Source organism: Amphiprion ocellaris, chromosome 18 (assembly GCF_022539595.1).
Source record: "Amphiprion ocellaris isolate individual 3 ecotype Okinawa chromosome 18, ASM2253959v1, whole genome shotgun sequence".
Classification (NCBI taxonomy): Eukaryota; Metazoa; Chordata; class Actinopteri; family Pomacentridae; genus Amphiprion; species Amphiprion ocellaris.
The window spans coordinates 26,879,775-26,895,984 of NC_072783.1; the positions used below are offsets into that span (position 1 = coordinate 26,879,775).

Genomic DNA, 16,210 nt, shown 5'->3' on the forward strand with positions numbered 1-16,210 from the left:
TGTTGTTGTTAGTTTTCATGGCTAAAATGAGAGATCAGGTGGCCGATCTTAAAATAAATCAATATTGATTTTTTTTTATAGAGAGCGTTAAAGTTTTGCGAAGCCAGGGGGCGGGGCTACTTGACTGACAGTCTGGTCTGGAATGGTTGACAGGTCCTATGTAGGAGGCAGCAGAGACTCTGCTCTCCTCGTTTGGATTAATTCTGATATAATAACTGTTGGTTTATTTATCGGTGGAGCAGCAGAACCTTTTCCACAGACAGTTTTCCTGCCCGTTGGCTTGTTTTAACCAGTTTTCTGCCTCCAGCTGATTCTACCAGCAGACACTGAAAAGACTCTGATAGTTCGGTAAGTTAATGTTTATTTTCGTATCGGTGCCGCTTTTAATGTACTTTATATGCAGCTGTAGTGTCAGATATAATGTGTGCCATGCAGTCCAGATGTTGGTGGAGTTTATTTCTGTGTATGTTGACCAGAGAAGAAAGTTAGCATCCGGTAAATATTAGTTTTAATGTTAGCGATGCTAACCGAGCTAGCTGCTCAGTCGTAGTCTGATTAAAGCTAACGTAGCATTAAGCTATCGTAGCATTAAACTAACGTAGCATCAAGCTAACGATGTTTGTGTTGAGTTTCATGTAAACAGCTGAAGTGTGTTGTGTTACTGTAATGTGGTGCATTTAGTTAATAAAACTGTTCATGGAGACGCTGGTTCACATTAATGGAACGTTTAGAAAACCTAAATGTGACTAAAACAATAAGATTAAGGTTCTGTGTTGTCGGTAGGTCGGACTTGATGTTTGAAATACTGACCAACAGCTCAGGTTTAACTGTCTGTAGTTCTGTTTTGATGGATGTTAAATTTTCACTCAAAGTCGCCAGGAGCTGGGTCTTTAAAATAACCGCCGTCTCGTTACAGAGTGAAAGTAACAGTTCCTCCTGAAGGTCAGAGATCGCAGCATCTGAGGGCCTCTTCAAAAGAAGATGTAGTTGATGAAGGCGTTCTGGAGCAGGACCAGAAAGACCACGACCAAGCAGCCTTGAGATCTTAGGCAGCATCTCCCTCAGGTGGGTGTCAACGGTGTTCACAGTCGGGTCTGTGGTAATCCCGTCAAAAAACAAAACAGAAAAAAATCTAGATTATGAATCAACATGTAACCAAAGCACTCTGTGTATAACGCCATAGTATAGGATGTAGTTCAGAAAATGTCAGAGTATAGTATACTTTTGAAGAATAACATAGTATGGCCTGTAGTTCATAATATAGCATGTCGGCAAAAAAAAAAACAAACCATAGATTATAATGTGGTTCAAAAAGCCCAAAATGATAGGATGTTGCCTAAAATTATCATGTATGATATGTGGTTCCAAAAATGTCATAGTGCAGGATATTGTCAAAATAGTATATTATTCAAGAAAGCATCAGAGTATAATATGTCGTCTAAAAAATTCCATAGAATAATATTTCATTGCACAAGTAAAAGTACAGTAATTTTTAAATGGTTCAAATTCTTATATGTTGCTAAAAAAAAAAAAAAAAAAAAAAAACAAAAAGTATTAATGTGTCAATTAAAAAAGCCTATAGTATAGCGTGTCGCCCAACAAACGTCATAGTATAGCATGTCGCTGTAAAAATGTCATAGTATAGCCTTTGGTCCAAAAAACATCATAGTATAGCATGTCCCTCAAAAAACATCATTGTATAGCATGTCGCTTAAAAAACGTCATAGTATAGCCTTTGGTCCAAAAACCATCACAGTATAGCATGTTGCTCTAAAAATGTCATCGTATAGCATGTCACTCTTAAAACGTCATAGTATAGCCTTTGGTCCAAAAAAGTCATAGTATAGCATGTCGCTCAACAGTTGTCATAGTTTAGCATGACGCTCAAAAAATGTCATAGTATAGCCTTTGGTCCAACAAATGTCATAGTATAGCATGTTCCTCAACAAACGTCATAGCATAGCCTTTGGTCCAAAAAACGTCATAGTATAGCATGTCGCTCTAAAAACGTCATAGCATAGCATGTCGCTCTAAAAACGTCATCATATAGCCTTTGGTCTTAAAAACGTCATAGTATAGCATGTCGCTCAAAAAACGTCATAGTATAGCATGTCGCTGTAAAAACGTCATAGTATAGCATGTCGCTCTAAAAACGTCATCGTATAGCCTTTGGTCTTAAAAACGTCATAGTATAGCATGTCGCTCAAAAAACGTCATCGTATAGCCTTTGGTCTTAAAAACGTCATAGTATAGCATGTCGCTCTAAAAACGTCATAGTATAGCATGTCGCTCTGAAAACGTCATAGTATAGCATGTCGCTCTAAAAACATCATAGCATAGCATGTCGCTCTAAAAACATCAGTGCATAGCAAGTCGCTCTAAAAACGTCATAGTTTAGCCTTTAGTCCACAAAATGTTATGTCCTGGCTGTCTGAAGTAGGTGAGGAGCAACACAAAAACAGTCCAAACGCTGGTTTCCAGAGGGTTAGACAAGTATTTATTTGAAAGAGTAAGTTTATAACAACACAACATGTGAGGGGGTTAAAAGCAAATGGGTGTTAGTAAAATAAAAATAAACAGAACTAAAAGTGAACTTCATGTTGACATTGATGGGCATTCCAACCAGGAACAAAGTAAAAGATAATTAAAACCCAATAACACGCCGCAGTAGCACCCTAAACTAAAACTACCAATGGGTTCCCTGTTTTCCTTTCTGAACAATTCAAAGGTCCCTCTCTATCTCCCCACACATCCACCAACCACTGGAACACATCTCCAAAGTTCTGCCGGGCCAGCTCAGCTTCCCCTCAGAAGAAGTGGCGCCACCTGCCAGATGAAGGAGCCTTTTGAGAGGCAGCTGGCATCGTGATTGGACTGTACTTTGGTCTGTTCCAATCCAGCTTCAGCTCCAGAGACGGCAGGCGGGACGAGTCAACGGAGGCCGGGTGGACGAAGTCATGCAGCTGAGTACAATCCAGAAAACAACAGAGGAGGAGTGCAGGGCCAGAACAAACAGAGTAGCATCGTATGTCTCTTAGAAAACATCATAGTATAGCCTTTGGTATGAAAAAAACGGCATCATATACATTGTATATTGTACAAATAACAAGTGAAAGCAAAGAGACATACATTGTAGAATTGTAGTAATTGTGGGCTGACTGATTTATTGATTATCGGTATTTTATTTTTTACTGATTTACAGTAATAAATACATTTAAAAATGGTGCTACTTTGGCTCTGAACCTTTATCTACCTGTGGTCGCTCTGTCTTCTGGAGTGATTTGATTGGTTATACGTCACGAATAAAACTCCTTTAACATCTGTAAACAAAACAAAAACGTATCAACAAAGTTTTCTGTTAGAGTTTGTGTTCTTCTAAGTTTAACTCCAAGGTTTGAAATACTTTTATTTACTGCAAATGAATATCTACTCCAAATGTCTCACTAATAATCATTATCAGCCTTAAAAAGCCCACAAAACACCCCTCTATACTCCACCACACTTAGTACAGTCCGGTTCCCCTTCTATAAATCTGCTTGGAATCGTCCTCTTCCTGTTTGTCAAAGTGGCCTTCTACCTGGACAGGTTTTGTTGGAGCTCATGCAACAAACATTTTGGGTAACTGCACTTTAATATGGATGGATGACACTGAATTAGAGTCTGTTTTAATGAGACTGAGTTCAGATGTGTAGCTCTGTCATTAAATAAGAAATTATTTCCCAGAATTCACAGAGAAAAGTCTGAAATGTTTGCTAGGTAGCGTCCCACATGTTCTTTGGCTCAGCTAAAGCTAACTCTCCAACTTCTGAGTTGCTTGTTGTTAAAATATCTTGCTAGAGGTGCTGAAGCTCAGAAAGTCTGAGATGTTTGTTCAAAATAAGCTCATTCTCAAGTCTGATCTGAACTGTCCTCTTTTGTTTGAACTTTCCCTAAACTTAGGAGTTAATGACAGAGCAGAACATCCAGACTCAGTCTCATTTATGTAGAGATTAAACTTCAGTGTCATTCATTGATGTTAAAGTGCAGTTTTTCAAATGTTTCTTGCACATGCTGCTGACCAAACCAGTCCAGGAGGAAGACGATGTGAAGAGAAAGCTCCAGAGGATGAATATCACACATTTATGTTGGAAATAAATGTCCTTTAATTAGACATTGTCATGCAAAAGTTGTATTTCCCTTTAATGATGTTCAAATCTTTGTTGTGTTTTGTTGATCTTGGTTTCTAAATGTTTTCTGACACGCGGCCCCAAAGATTAAAACCTTTTACTGCTCACAAGCTGCAACAATTCACACATTATCAACTATCTTTCTGACTAAACTAAGATAAAAAGTGAAAAACTGTCTGATTCCTGCATCATGAATGTAAATCTTTTTGGTTTTTGTGACGGTAAACTGAATATATTTGGGTTTGACATTTTATAAACCAAAACAAGAAATGAATTACTGGAGAAAACAATCAACAGATTAATGGACAAAGAAAATGTGTTTTCCAACATATATGGCTGAATTACTCCAACATTACAAGATACATACAATTTGAATTCAATTTTATTTATATAACGCCAATTACAGGTCAAATTGTCTCAAGACACTTTATTTTGATATTTTTTGTCATATTTAAAATATGACAAAGTAAGAAATTTAAACTTCTTGACTAATCCAATTTATTATTTGGTTTTTAAGAGACTAATTGACAACTAAAATAAGTTTCTCCACTAAAACTAATAAACATGAGGTCAAATAGAAGGAAGAGTTTTAAATACTGCAGTCCCATGACGACAAGAATAAAGTTTGTCAACAAAAACTAAATCTGCTGATGGATTCCATTAAAGTCCTAATAAATGATAATAAAGTGTGATACTAAAGGTTTGTGGTGCTAAAAATGTCCAAGTAAAGATATCAAGTTGAACATCTGGATGGAGGTTGATAAAAGTTGACCTTCCTTCATTTCTCTGAAGCGACTCCATGGATTTTATGGATGGTGGTTAAAGACCTGCTCTTCTAGTGGTCTTCCATCTAGTCGCTGTAAAAAGTCAGTCTTCAACACCGACTTCAACACCTCTTCATGACAACTTGTTCTGCCTTCGACCTGGTGGAAACTCCAGAAACTCGGGAAAACCTGTGGAGACTCGAAGAACTCGTGGACTCGAAAAACTCGTCGGGTGGGGGAAGGTGTGGTGGGCCGTGGGGGGAGTCAGGGCGGAGAGTAGGCGGGGAGGTGGGTGGTGGCCTCCCTCTCTCCTCCCCCACCCACCTCCCCGCCTACTCTCCGCCCTGACTCCACCCAGACTCCGCCTTGGCTCCACCCATGTGGTCACACAGAAACTACGATGCCAAAGGGAGGACGAATTTATTTCTTATTATCTGATCTGTAGCTCAGTGAGTTAAGGACTTGCCTATGGAGCTGCAGGTCGCTGGTTCAAGACCAGACACTTCTTAAATTTTCTCAATATCCTGACAAAGACAAAGAAAGAAAACTGCCACTGGTGGGTCTTGAACCTGCGACCCTCCACTCTGTAGTCTCTCCTCTTATCCCCCTGAGCTATTTGCTCAGATACTAATTCTTCTTTTTTTTGCGCATTTATCATCTATTTTTTCTCATTTTCGAGTTTTTTTTTAACTTGAGTCTCGACTCGACCGTTTTTCTCAGGAGGCTGGACTTTTGCCTTTGTGCTGGAGGGTGGAACCCTCAGTTCCAAGACTTTCCAAAGCCTCCACACCTCCCGAGTCCTCAGGACCTGAGCTTTCACACAGTCTGAGGGCTGAAATTTTCGAAGTCCCACAGTAGTTCTCTGTTAGATTTAACTTTCAGACAGTCCAAGGACTGATATCTTCCAAGTTCCTCAGTAGTTCTCTGTTAGTTTGAACCTTCAGACACTCTAAGGGCTGAAATCTTCCAAGTCCCACAGTAGTTCTCTGTTAGTTTGAACTTTCAGACAGTCTGAGGACTGAAATTTTCTAAGCTCCTGAGTAGTTCTCTGTTAGTTTGAACCTTTCAACAGTCCAAGGACTGATATCTTCTAAGTTCTTGAGTACTTCTCTGTTAGTTTGAACCTTTCGACAGTCTGAGGGCTGAAGTTTTAAAAGTTTCTCAGTACTTCTCTGTTAGTTTGAACCTTTAGACAGTCTGAAGACTGAAATTTTAAAAGTTCTTGAGTAGTTCTCTGTTAGTTTGAACTTTCTGGTTAACAGAAGCCTTAAAACTTGTGACCATGAGTCTTGATTTCACATTTAGATCATCCATCTGAGTTCTTCTCAGACTTTCACCTGTGGGTTTTTTAGAAATCCTCAACAAACTTTGATTCTCTTCACTGAACAGTAAAGTTTGTGGAGATCAGAAGGTAACATTAGTTTGATCAATGCCTTCAACTACTAGTAGACTTTATCTGGAAAGCAGTTTTCTGAAATGAGTTCTTAGTAAATCTGTCCACAATCAAACCAAGAACATAGAAAGAGGAAATGTTTGAAGAATCATTTTATTGTCTCTTCTGTTTAATTTGATCTTCTAAAGTTTAACTGGTGTCTTTTCAAATGTTTTGTCTTTAGTTTGATTCTTCTTAAATGTTTAGTTTTGCTCTTTTCTCACCTTTTATTCTTTTCTAATTCTGATTTGATTTTGAAATGTTTTCTCTTTTTAATGTTTAATTGTTGTTTTTTCAAATGTTTTATAGGCTTGTTTGAAAAATGTCCTTTTCTTTCCCAATGTTTAATTTTTCGATTAAATCTTTGTTCAGGTTTTTCTTTTTTAAATGTTTTACCTTTTAATGTTTGATTTTCTTTTTAAATGCTTCATTGTATTTTGTTTGATTCCTATTAATTCCTAAGTTTTATTGTCTTTAAGATTTAATTTTTTCATTAAACATTTAATTTTTTAATTAAATATTTTGTATTTTTAAAGGTTTAATAATCTAATTAAATGTTTTGTATTTTTTAAATGTTTAGTATTCTTCTTGTTTAATTGTATTTTTTAAATGTTTAGTATTCTTCTTGTTTAATTGTATTTTTTAAATGTTTAGTTATCTAAAATATTTCATCTTTAATGTTTCATATTTTTGTTGAAAAATTTAGTTTAATTTCATAATTACATGTTTTGTATCTTCTGCTTAATTATCTAATTTATCTTCTGTTTAATTATCTAATTAAATATTTTGTCTGTTTAATATAATTTAATTGTATTTAATGTTTAATTTTCTTTTTAAAAGTTTTATTGTATTAAATGCTTTTTTCCCTTTGACTTAATTGCTTTTTTTAATGTAGTTTCTGTAAAAAAAATTTCTGTCAAAATTTTAACCCCAACCATAAAAATGAAACAAACTCTTAAATCACAATGAAAATACTTCTGTTGTCACAATCATGAGTTAGTCAATTATTCAGTTTATCAATTCAGCTTTATTTGTTTAGCGCTTTTCACACAGATGACAACACTAAACAAGGAAAGACAAAAAACTATTCTAAAACTATGACTAAAACTCCAAAACATTTTTTTAAAAAAAGATTTAACATAGTAATAAAATATGTTGTGTCCAGGGGATGGAGGGAGTTTATTGAAGTCTTCTTGGGCTCACATCACTTAAAATATAAACTTGATATTTAGTCTAAGGAAACTGCAGAGTGACAGAAGAACCAACAATATCTCCTGTTTTCTCCTTTAATGAGTCGACTCTTCTTGTGCTTTCAGACCAAAGAACTACAGACTCTTCACAACCTGCTCAAACTCTTGGTACAGGATCTCACCACACGAGTCAAGAAGGTTTCCGTCTCATTTCTACTCTGAAGCTCACCTTCTCCTGCTCAAACTGCTGATAAATGTTTCTGCTGCTCTAAAGTCTGCTCTCCAGAACTTCATAAAAACTCTCAAAGTCTCTTCTGCTGCAGGTTGCTTTGTAGAACTGTTGCAGAAAACCTCACTAAACCACATGGAGGGGCCTCAAGATAGTCGTCCAAATGAAACCATACAAAAACCAAACTAGCACAACCCAAACGCTAAAGTCTCCTGCAGCCTACCAGAGAACCTCTGAGAACAGAGAATCAGGACAGGAACTCTTACCTTCTGGACAACCAACGCTGGTGTTCTTAAACAAGAATACAGAATGTGTCTGACCAAAAACCTCTAAAGACTCACTACAGCCAAGATAAAGACACAACTCAGCTGTACCAAATCCACTAATCACTGCACACATTAGCACCATGTGCTAACTGTGGCTAAAGAACCACATTTACCAAGACAACTATCCAGTACAAAGCCCTAAAACACACCAAGAAACACATTAAAGACGATTTTACTGCTGGAAGCTGCAAGCCAACACCTAAAGAACTAAAGCAACGGAGCCAGACCCGGTTCAGTGGTCAAGAGAAGCAGAGGAAATGTTTGCCTGCAGCTAAATAAAGCAGGAAGACACTGAGCTGCTCAGGTGTTCCTGATAACACCAAGCAGCCACCTGGACAGCCAATAGGAACACAGCTTACTGGAAGTCCAGAGGGCTGGGTTAGTGAAGGAAATTTAGTTTAAAGTTGAAGCAGAAAGTTAACAAAGAAAGTTGAAAACCACCTTCTGATACCTGAAATCTCTGTTTTCACACAAAGAACACCTGAACATGTCAAACTAGTTCCATAGTAGAACCATCACTGTAAAAACGTCATTAGTATGGTGTGTTGTTCAAAAAACATTATGACCTGACTGTCTAGGGTCGCCGAGGAACAACACAAAAACAGGACAAACGCTGGTTTCCAGGGGGTTAGGTGGCTATTTATTTGAAAGAGGAAGTTTACAACAACACACTGCATGAAAAGCCAGATTATCGACCCTGTGAATCACTGAAAACCTACTACCCACCCACCCCACCTCCTCACCCCCAGTCACACACAATAATAATGCTTATTATTATTATTAATATTTTAATAAGACATTAATAAATATGGGCCATATAGTGTATAATTAGTTAACCTGCATACTTGTTATTGTTATCCAATGGGCTATCCTACAATCAATGACATTAATTTATTGGAAGGGAAAAAATATGACATGTTGAAAAAAAAATTTTGACCAAGTTCATCCCTCACTCCAGGCTGGTCTCAAGCATCAGCTCTGGCTTAAAATGTTTTCTGGCTGCTGCCGTGTTGTACTTCAGTGGCTTCAGTCTATCAGACCGCTGTCCATTGTGAAAACGCCTGTGATGTAGAGCTGTGTACTTTACATCAGCCTCCAGCCTGTAGGGCTGCACACAGGTTGGCTAGCTCCTGGCTGTGGAAGGATGGAGGCCGTACTATCCATCCACGCACCCCGTCAACGCTGCCGTCCTCCTCATCTGACATCGTCAGCTGTGATGCCCTTCCAGAAGTCCTCTTCATCTGGAGCAAGGACTGTCTTCCTGGCATCCAGCAGCTGTGAACACAATCAGTACAGGAAATCAATACATTTAATAATTTAACAGAAAAATAATGTCATAGTGACCAGCAATACTATTCTAACCACATTTTGTATAAAACACAATGTAATGAATCAAACTAATATCTCTTACCCTCTTTCTTCTCTGGTGACTCGGGGCAGAAGACTTCATGGCCTCCGCCTGATCCGCCATGTTGGGTTGACTGTAGCGGTAGTTCCTCCGTAGAGTTTCAAAATGCTTTTTACAATCAGCTGGAAAACAGTTAAATGAAGCCGTTATTAGCTTTATTATTATTTCCTGCTATTTTCAGCTATTGTTAGCTTTTATTGCTGTTGATGAAATCGAAAAATTTAGAACAATTTTAAACAGGATACTTACATAGAAGGACGTCTGTCTCCACATCCTCCACATCTGGACTTCAGCCAAAGTTTTAACTAAATATGTCCTGACTGTCTCATTGTGAGGTGAGCCCAGTCTGTGAAAATAAATCAGAACATTCATTTACTACTCACAGCAGAATAACTGCAGAGTTAACTGTAAAGTCATTTAAAACAGTTTTAAATTAGCAGACAATTTGAATGGATGCATGAATTGTTTACAATCTACAGTACAACAATTTGCGTGCATTCAGCTGACAAAGAATTATTATACATGCTTACAGTAAACATTTTTCTCACAAAAAAGAAACGAAAAAGAAAAAAGAATAAACAGTCTCACCCTTGTTCCTAAAAGTACAAAAAGGCAAAAATAAAGTCACGTTTGTTAACAACGGAGGATGGAGGACTACATGCTATCACTGCTTAACGTTACCAATTCAGAGCATTGTGCTAAAACTCACTAAAAATATCCTACAAATGGAATATATTCTTACCGCAATTTTAGGACTGTGCTCTCCTCTTTTCCGCTGAAATTCCTCGCCGCTGGAGAAAGTGTTTAATTTGGCTTCCATGGCGGCTATCCTCTCCTCCAGCTTCTGCTCCAGCTTCTCCTCCAGCGGTCCTCTCTGGCCAGACAGCCGGCTGATAACGCTCAATAGTTTCTTCTCAGTGTCTGTCGCGGGTCTGACTGGAACCAGTCGGTCATGTCCAGGCTGTTCTATGCGAGGAGTTTGTGGTGAGTCGGAATGGCGATACCGGGCCGCCATTGTAGAAACTCACAAAGACGACTTCTTTGTCTGTTCGTGTATCGCGCGGTTCTTGCGAGACGACGCGTGTGATTGGACGAGCAACTCTAACGTGATGACGTCAGTGACGCAGCATTCCTTAAAGTAACATGCCGACTTCTCCAGGTCAACAGATTTTCTCTATGCCTGCAAGATGAACTTCTTTGATCAAAAGAAGAAAAGGCTTTGCCCTTTACTGTGATGCCTCTGTCATATCATCCTAGATGAGCTTGATCTACACTACCAGTCAAAAGTTTGGACACACCTTCTCATTCAGTACATACATACATATGGAATTATGTTGTAAACAAAAAGAGTTAATATTCAGTATTAATCTCAATGTATAAATAATACAAATAAATAAAAACCATTGAATGAGGTGTGTCCAAACATTTGTCTGGTAGTGTGCATGCAGTGTTGATAATGTATCATCAGATGAACCCTGAACACTGTAACTACAGTTGATCATTTTGCCATTTCATGCAAACTTGTAACATATTTGAATGACAGATTTAGAGCAGAAAGGTCAGCATATGTACAGAACTGATCAAAATCTTAAGACCAGTTGAAAAATAGCTAGAATTTACCTTTTGCACATTTGGATCTCAATGAGGTTTTAAGTAGCGCTACAATATGCAAAAGCAAGAAGGGGGAGTGAGACAAAAAGCACTTTGAAAAAGTAATTTATTGAAAACAACAAGTAAACTGAAATAGGCTGTTTATCAGCTGATCAAAAGTTTAAGACCATCGCTCAAAAAAATTACAAAAAACTCTCCAAACCAGAACAAAAAATGTTCTCAGTAGGACTCAGTAATGAGTAGCTCCACCGTTCTTGTTAATCACTTCAAAAATTGGTTTGGGCATGCTTGATGCGAGTGTTTCCAGGAGGCTGGTGGGAACATTGCTCCAAGTGGTGAAGATGGCTTCACGAAGGGCATCAACTGTCTGGAACTGATGGCCATTTTTATAAACTTCCCTTGCTTTCCATCCCCAAATGTTCTCTATGGGATTTAAATCAGGGGAACATGCGGGATGGTCCAAAAGAGTGATGTTATTCTCCCTGAAGAAGTCCTTGGTCAAGCGAACATTGTGAACTGCAGCGTTGTCCTGTTGAAAAACCCAGCTGTTACCACACAGACGAGGGCCCTCAGTCATGAGGGATGCCTGCTGCAACATCTGCACGTAACCAGCCGCCGTTTGACGACCTGCACCACCTGAAGCTCCAGTGTTCCACTGAATGAAAAAGCACCCAGATCATGATGGACCCCCCTCCACTGTGCCGGGTAGAAAACATCTCAGGTGGGATCTCCTTTTCATGGAAGCCATCTGGACCGTCAAGGTGAAATTTTTTCTCATGAGAGAATAAAACTTTTTTCCACCTTTCAATGTCCCATGTTTGATGCTCCCTGGCAAAGTCTAAAAGCGCAGTTTTGTGGCGTTGTAAGAGACGAGGTCTTTGAATTCGTTTTTTGTTTTTGAAAGCCTTTTCCCGCAGATGCCGTCTGATGGTTATCGCGCTGCAGTCGGCACCAGTAAGGGCCTTAATTTGGGTTGAGGACCGCCTTGTGTCTTGACGGACAGCCAATCGGATCCTCTGGCTCAGCCCAGGTGTAATTTTTTTGGGTCTACCACTTGACTTTTTTGTTCCATAATGCTCAGGATCTTACAAAAAATTTAGAATGACTGTCTTACTGCGTCCAACCTCAGCAGCAATGACACGCTGCGAGAGGCCTTGCTTATGCAGCTCGACGATCCGACCACGTTCAAGAAGAGAAAGCTTCTTAGCTTTAGCCATCAGGAGGGCATGACCGTGTGAATGCCTGACAGAAGATGAGAATTTTGAGCAGATTTGGGCTTTTATAGCCTGTGGTCTTAAACTTTTGATCAGCTGATAAACAGCCTATTTCAGTTTACTTGTTGTTTTCAATAAATTACTTTTTCAAAGTGCTTTTTGTCTCACTCCCCCTTCTTGCTTTTGCATATTGTAGCTCTACTTAAAACCTCATTAAGATCCAAATGTGCAAAAGGTAAATTCTAGGTATTTTTCAACTGGTCTTAAGATTTTGATCAGGTCTGTATTTGCTAGATGGTGTTTTTTAAGGAATCCATCCTTGAACCTCTGACAGAAACAAGACCAGCCATTATGAAGCAGTTCATAGCTATTAATGTCAGGTCAGAGAGTACTATATATAGACGCGTAATTGCAGGAGTTTCCAGGTTTCATCACCATCCAACAGACATTTTTATGGAAAGTCAGTAGAAGTTTGAAACTTGAGGGGAACAGACACCTCATGTCCATCATCATTTCTACCTGTTGAGGGCATTGCTGGAAGATGTGTGGTAAACACATGCACTGTACAGGAAAGCAACATAAGAGAAAAGGTGACTGTAGTCATGCTGCTCTGCATGGTGTTTGAGATTTAGGATTTTGACAGTGTTGAAAAGTGCCTGTGATGTGCTTTTATTTACTTTTATAAAAGCTGTTTGAACCCTGATTCAAATAAAGTATAAACAGTATAGTTTTGTTTGTGTGTCCTTTTTCTCTTAAAAAAAACTAATGCAAGTGTGAAAAGTCAACCCCGACCCCTAACCCCCCTAGCTTACACCTCCAAACCCACCAGCCCCCCTACCTTACACCTCCACACCCACCACTCTGATTTGCATTTGTATAGCTCACAGCATTTTCACTGACACTGGAAAGCTCCCCCCCGGGACATCAGCCGTCCACGTTAATTCCTGGCATTTCTCGGTAGTTTTTTGTGCTGCCTGCAAATTGCAGTTCACTGCCATTAACTTGAAATTCCACGGAAATGTTCAGTGCTGTTTACAGACAAAAATCCCTACTTTCATGCAGAACATGTGAGCAGAAAAATCACAAAGTCTGTCTTTAGTTCAGCTGAAAATATCAATTTTTGTCTTTTTTATTGACCAAAATTTTCAGGAAGTAGATGAAGAATAATTAAAGCTCTCATGTAGAAGTCCAACTTATTTTGGATCCTTGTGGAGAGTTTAATCTTAGAGTTTGTCAAGTTGTTGAGTTTTTAGAGTCACGTGGATTGCTTTGACATTTAATAACTGAGTCCTGAAATAAAATTACAGTTGTGGATTTCTGTCATTTAGTCTGGACTAAACAAATAACAGCAGCATAAATCTCAAACGTCATTATGAGGAGTCTGGATTGAGGTTTCTCACATGATAATGATCAAAACATGAAATTTGGGTTGGTTTAAAGGAATATTCCACCTTAAATCTTTGAATGTTGACCTAAAAGATTGGTTTCAGGATGTATTCCACCTACAAGGTCCTCACACACCCACCTTAAAGGAACATTCCACCAAAAATCCTTGGACATGCACCTAAAATGTTGGTTTAACCGAGTATTCCATCCAAATTCCTCAGAGACCTGAGGGGCTGGTTAAAAGGAATATTGTTCACACATGTGGCTGAATAGGAGGCTGTCCAATCAGATTCGAGGTCTTCACTCTGTAGGTTGTTCGGTGAGACTCTTGGACCTCCATCAGCAATAATTTCCAAGACATTTATTTTAAAAATGATGTCCTCGATTAGTAAATCCCGTTACAAGAATATCAGGGTCTGCTTATTTCATCCCGGATTTTAAAATTATAAAGCTCAAGCGACTGGCTGAGCGGGTGTCGGTGTATACAACAGAGTTTGTTGCCATAATATGGGCTCTACGGTGGGTGGAGGAGGTCAAGCTGAGGAGGGTAGTCGTATGCTCAGACTCAGCTTCAGTCCTAATGACTTTGAGAGATAACAAGCCAGGGGCCCGACCAGACTTGGTGGTGGAGCTCCTCACTCTGTTGTATAGAATTGAGCAGGCTGGAGGCATGATAGGGTTTCTGTGGGTGCCCGTCCATATTGGGGTAGAGGGTAATGAGATGGCAGATATGGCGGCTAAAAGGGCATTAAGGAGGGATGTTGAATTGGCTGTGGGCATCGGGATATCTGAATGTCGCTCCATCATCAGGGATGTCATTACAACTCAGTGGCAGAAGCAGTGGGAGAATGGTGAAAAAGGACAGCATTACTTCTCAATACAAAATAGTGTAAAGGCAGACCAGTGCTACCTTGGACATGAGCGAAAACACTCTGTGTTAATGACAAGACTAAGACTTGGACACTGTGGACTGGCATGGGATTTAGCTAAAATCGGCAAACATAAGGACGGATTATGTGGAGCCTGCGGGAAACAGCAAACTGTGAAACATCTGCTTATGGAGTGCAGCCTGTTTGAGGAACAAAGAATACCGTTATATGCCAAGATGTCACATGAGGGAATGGAATCAATCACAATGAGGAGTCTCCTTAATCCCAGAGAGAACCAGGCAAGGACGGTGAACGCAGTCCTTCACTTTATCAACTCCACAGGATTACATCTTTGGAAGTAGGAATGATCTGAATTCTGCATTCTCTCCCTGACCTGCGAGAGGCAGCAATGTGCCGCAAGGCATCCAGCCTGCCGGAAATTCATAAGAGGAAGAAGAAGAAGTGAATCCGGTTATTGAAATAGGAACAAACATACGCCGGAACCATGTTTACGACACACAGGGGATCAGGGGAATCTTGAGGCTGCGACACACAGGGATGTAAACATCATTCAAAGCTGCCGCGGATTGTAAACACTTCAGTTGTTTGAGTATTTTATGTCTGTAAACACAAAACACTAGCGTATCGAACATAATGCACTTCTAACGGCTTTCCTGAATTTCCGGTTACACGTCACTGACACTTCGTTTAAAATGGTAAGTCAACGATCAGATGTGACCTACATGTGATTAAAACAGTAAGGTTAAGGTTCTGTGTTGTCAGTAGTCCTGAATATCTGCTGAGTCTCTGAAGTTAAACTGGAGAAAACAGTAAATTTACTCTCTAACGTTAACGTTGTTTAATGACTGATTCACATGTTGTAGTACATCTTAGTGCAGATTAGAAAAATAACCTCCCAGAATCTGACCAAAGTAATGATGAACATTACAGTTATTACTTTTAAATTACAGCACAGATAAGCTGGATAATAAAATCCTCTCCTCTAAAGCTAAAGCGACTACAGGCCTTTCTGTCTTTCAGTGCTTGATAAACTATACATGACAGAGGAAATCCTTCCAGGGATACTTTAAAATGAACCTCTGCTGTTGATGCTTAATTAAATGTTCATCAGTGATTAATCTTTAGTGTGAAAATTTTACTTTGCCCCTGTATTTTTTTTTTTTAAATGTAGGTTGTTAAAGACATTAAAGGATGGTTTTCTTGTCAATGAATTTAAGGTTTAATTGACTGGAATCTTTCAGTCAATGTTGTGTTTCTTTCAGTTTGAAATACCTCGATTTAATTAATACAGCTCAGTCAGTTACATTTTATATTATTAAGAATTCTTATTCAGTTTAACACTAGATGATGTATCAGTTCATTGAGTATTTCAGAGCCAGTTTTTTCTTTTCAATTGTCTGTATTTAAAGTGATATTATTAAAATATAATTGCAATGAAACAGCAGCAAAATAAGAAATGACCAAATATACAAAGGAAGTGCAGCTATTTTAATATTTAAAAAAAGATCTATCAGTTAGAACATGGTTAAAGTGCAGCTTAAGTTAAGTTAAGTTAGCAAAACTATGGACAAGTAGCTTCAAATTTACCTCGCAG

General features: G+C 38.7%; 2 long non-coding RNA genes across 2 annotated transcripts; one reads left to right on the forward strand and one right to left on the reverse strand.

Annotated features, from left to right (window-relative positions):
• Positions 1 to 154: 154 nt before the first annotated feature.
• Positions 155 to 3,224, forward strand: LOC129347374 (uncharacterized). The gene is made up of 3 exons (XR_008599451.1): positions 155 to 348; positions 917 to 1,065; positions 2,729 to 3,224. It is a non-coding gene; the product is annotated as an uncharacterized LOC129347374 (long non-coding RNA).
• Positions 3,225 to 7,366: 4,142 nt separating this feature from the next.
• Positions 7,367 to 10,803, reverse strand: LOC111579030 (uncharacterized). Its single transcript, XR_002747043.3, has 4 exons — positions 10,258 to 10,803; positions 9,765 to 9,861; positions 9,519 to 9,637; positions 7,367 to 9,382 (listed from the first exon to the last, which is right to left on the reverse strand). It is a non-coding gene; the product is annotated as an uncharacterized LOC111579030 (long non-coding RNA).
• Positions 10,804 to 16,210: the final 5,407 nt, after the last annotated feature.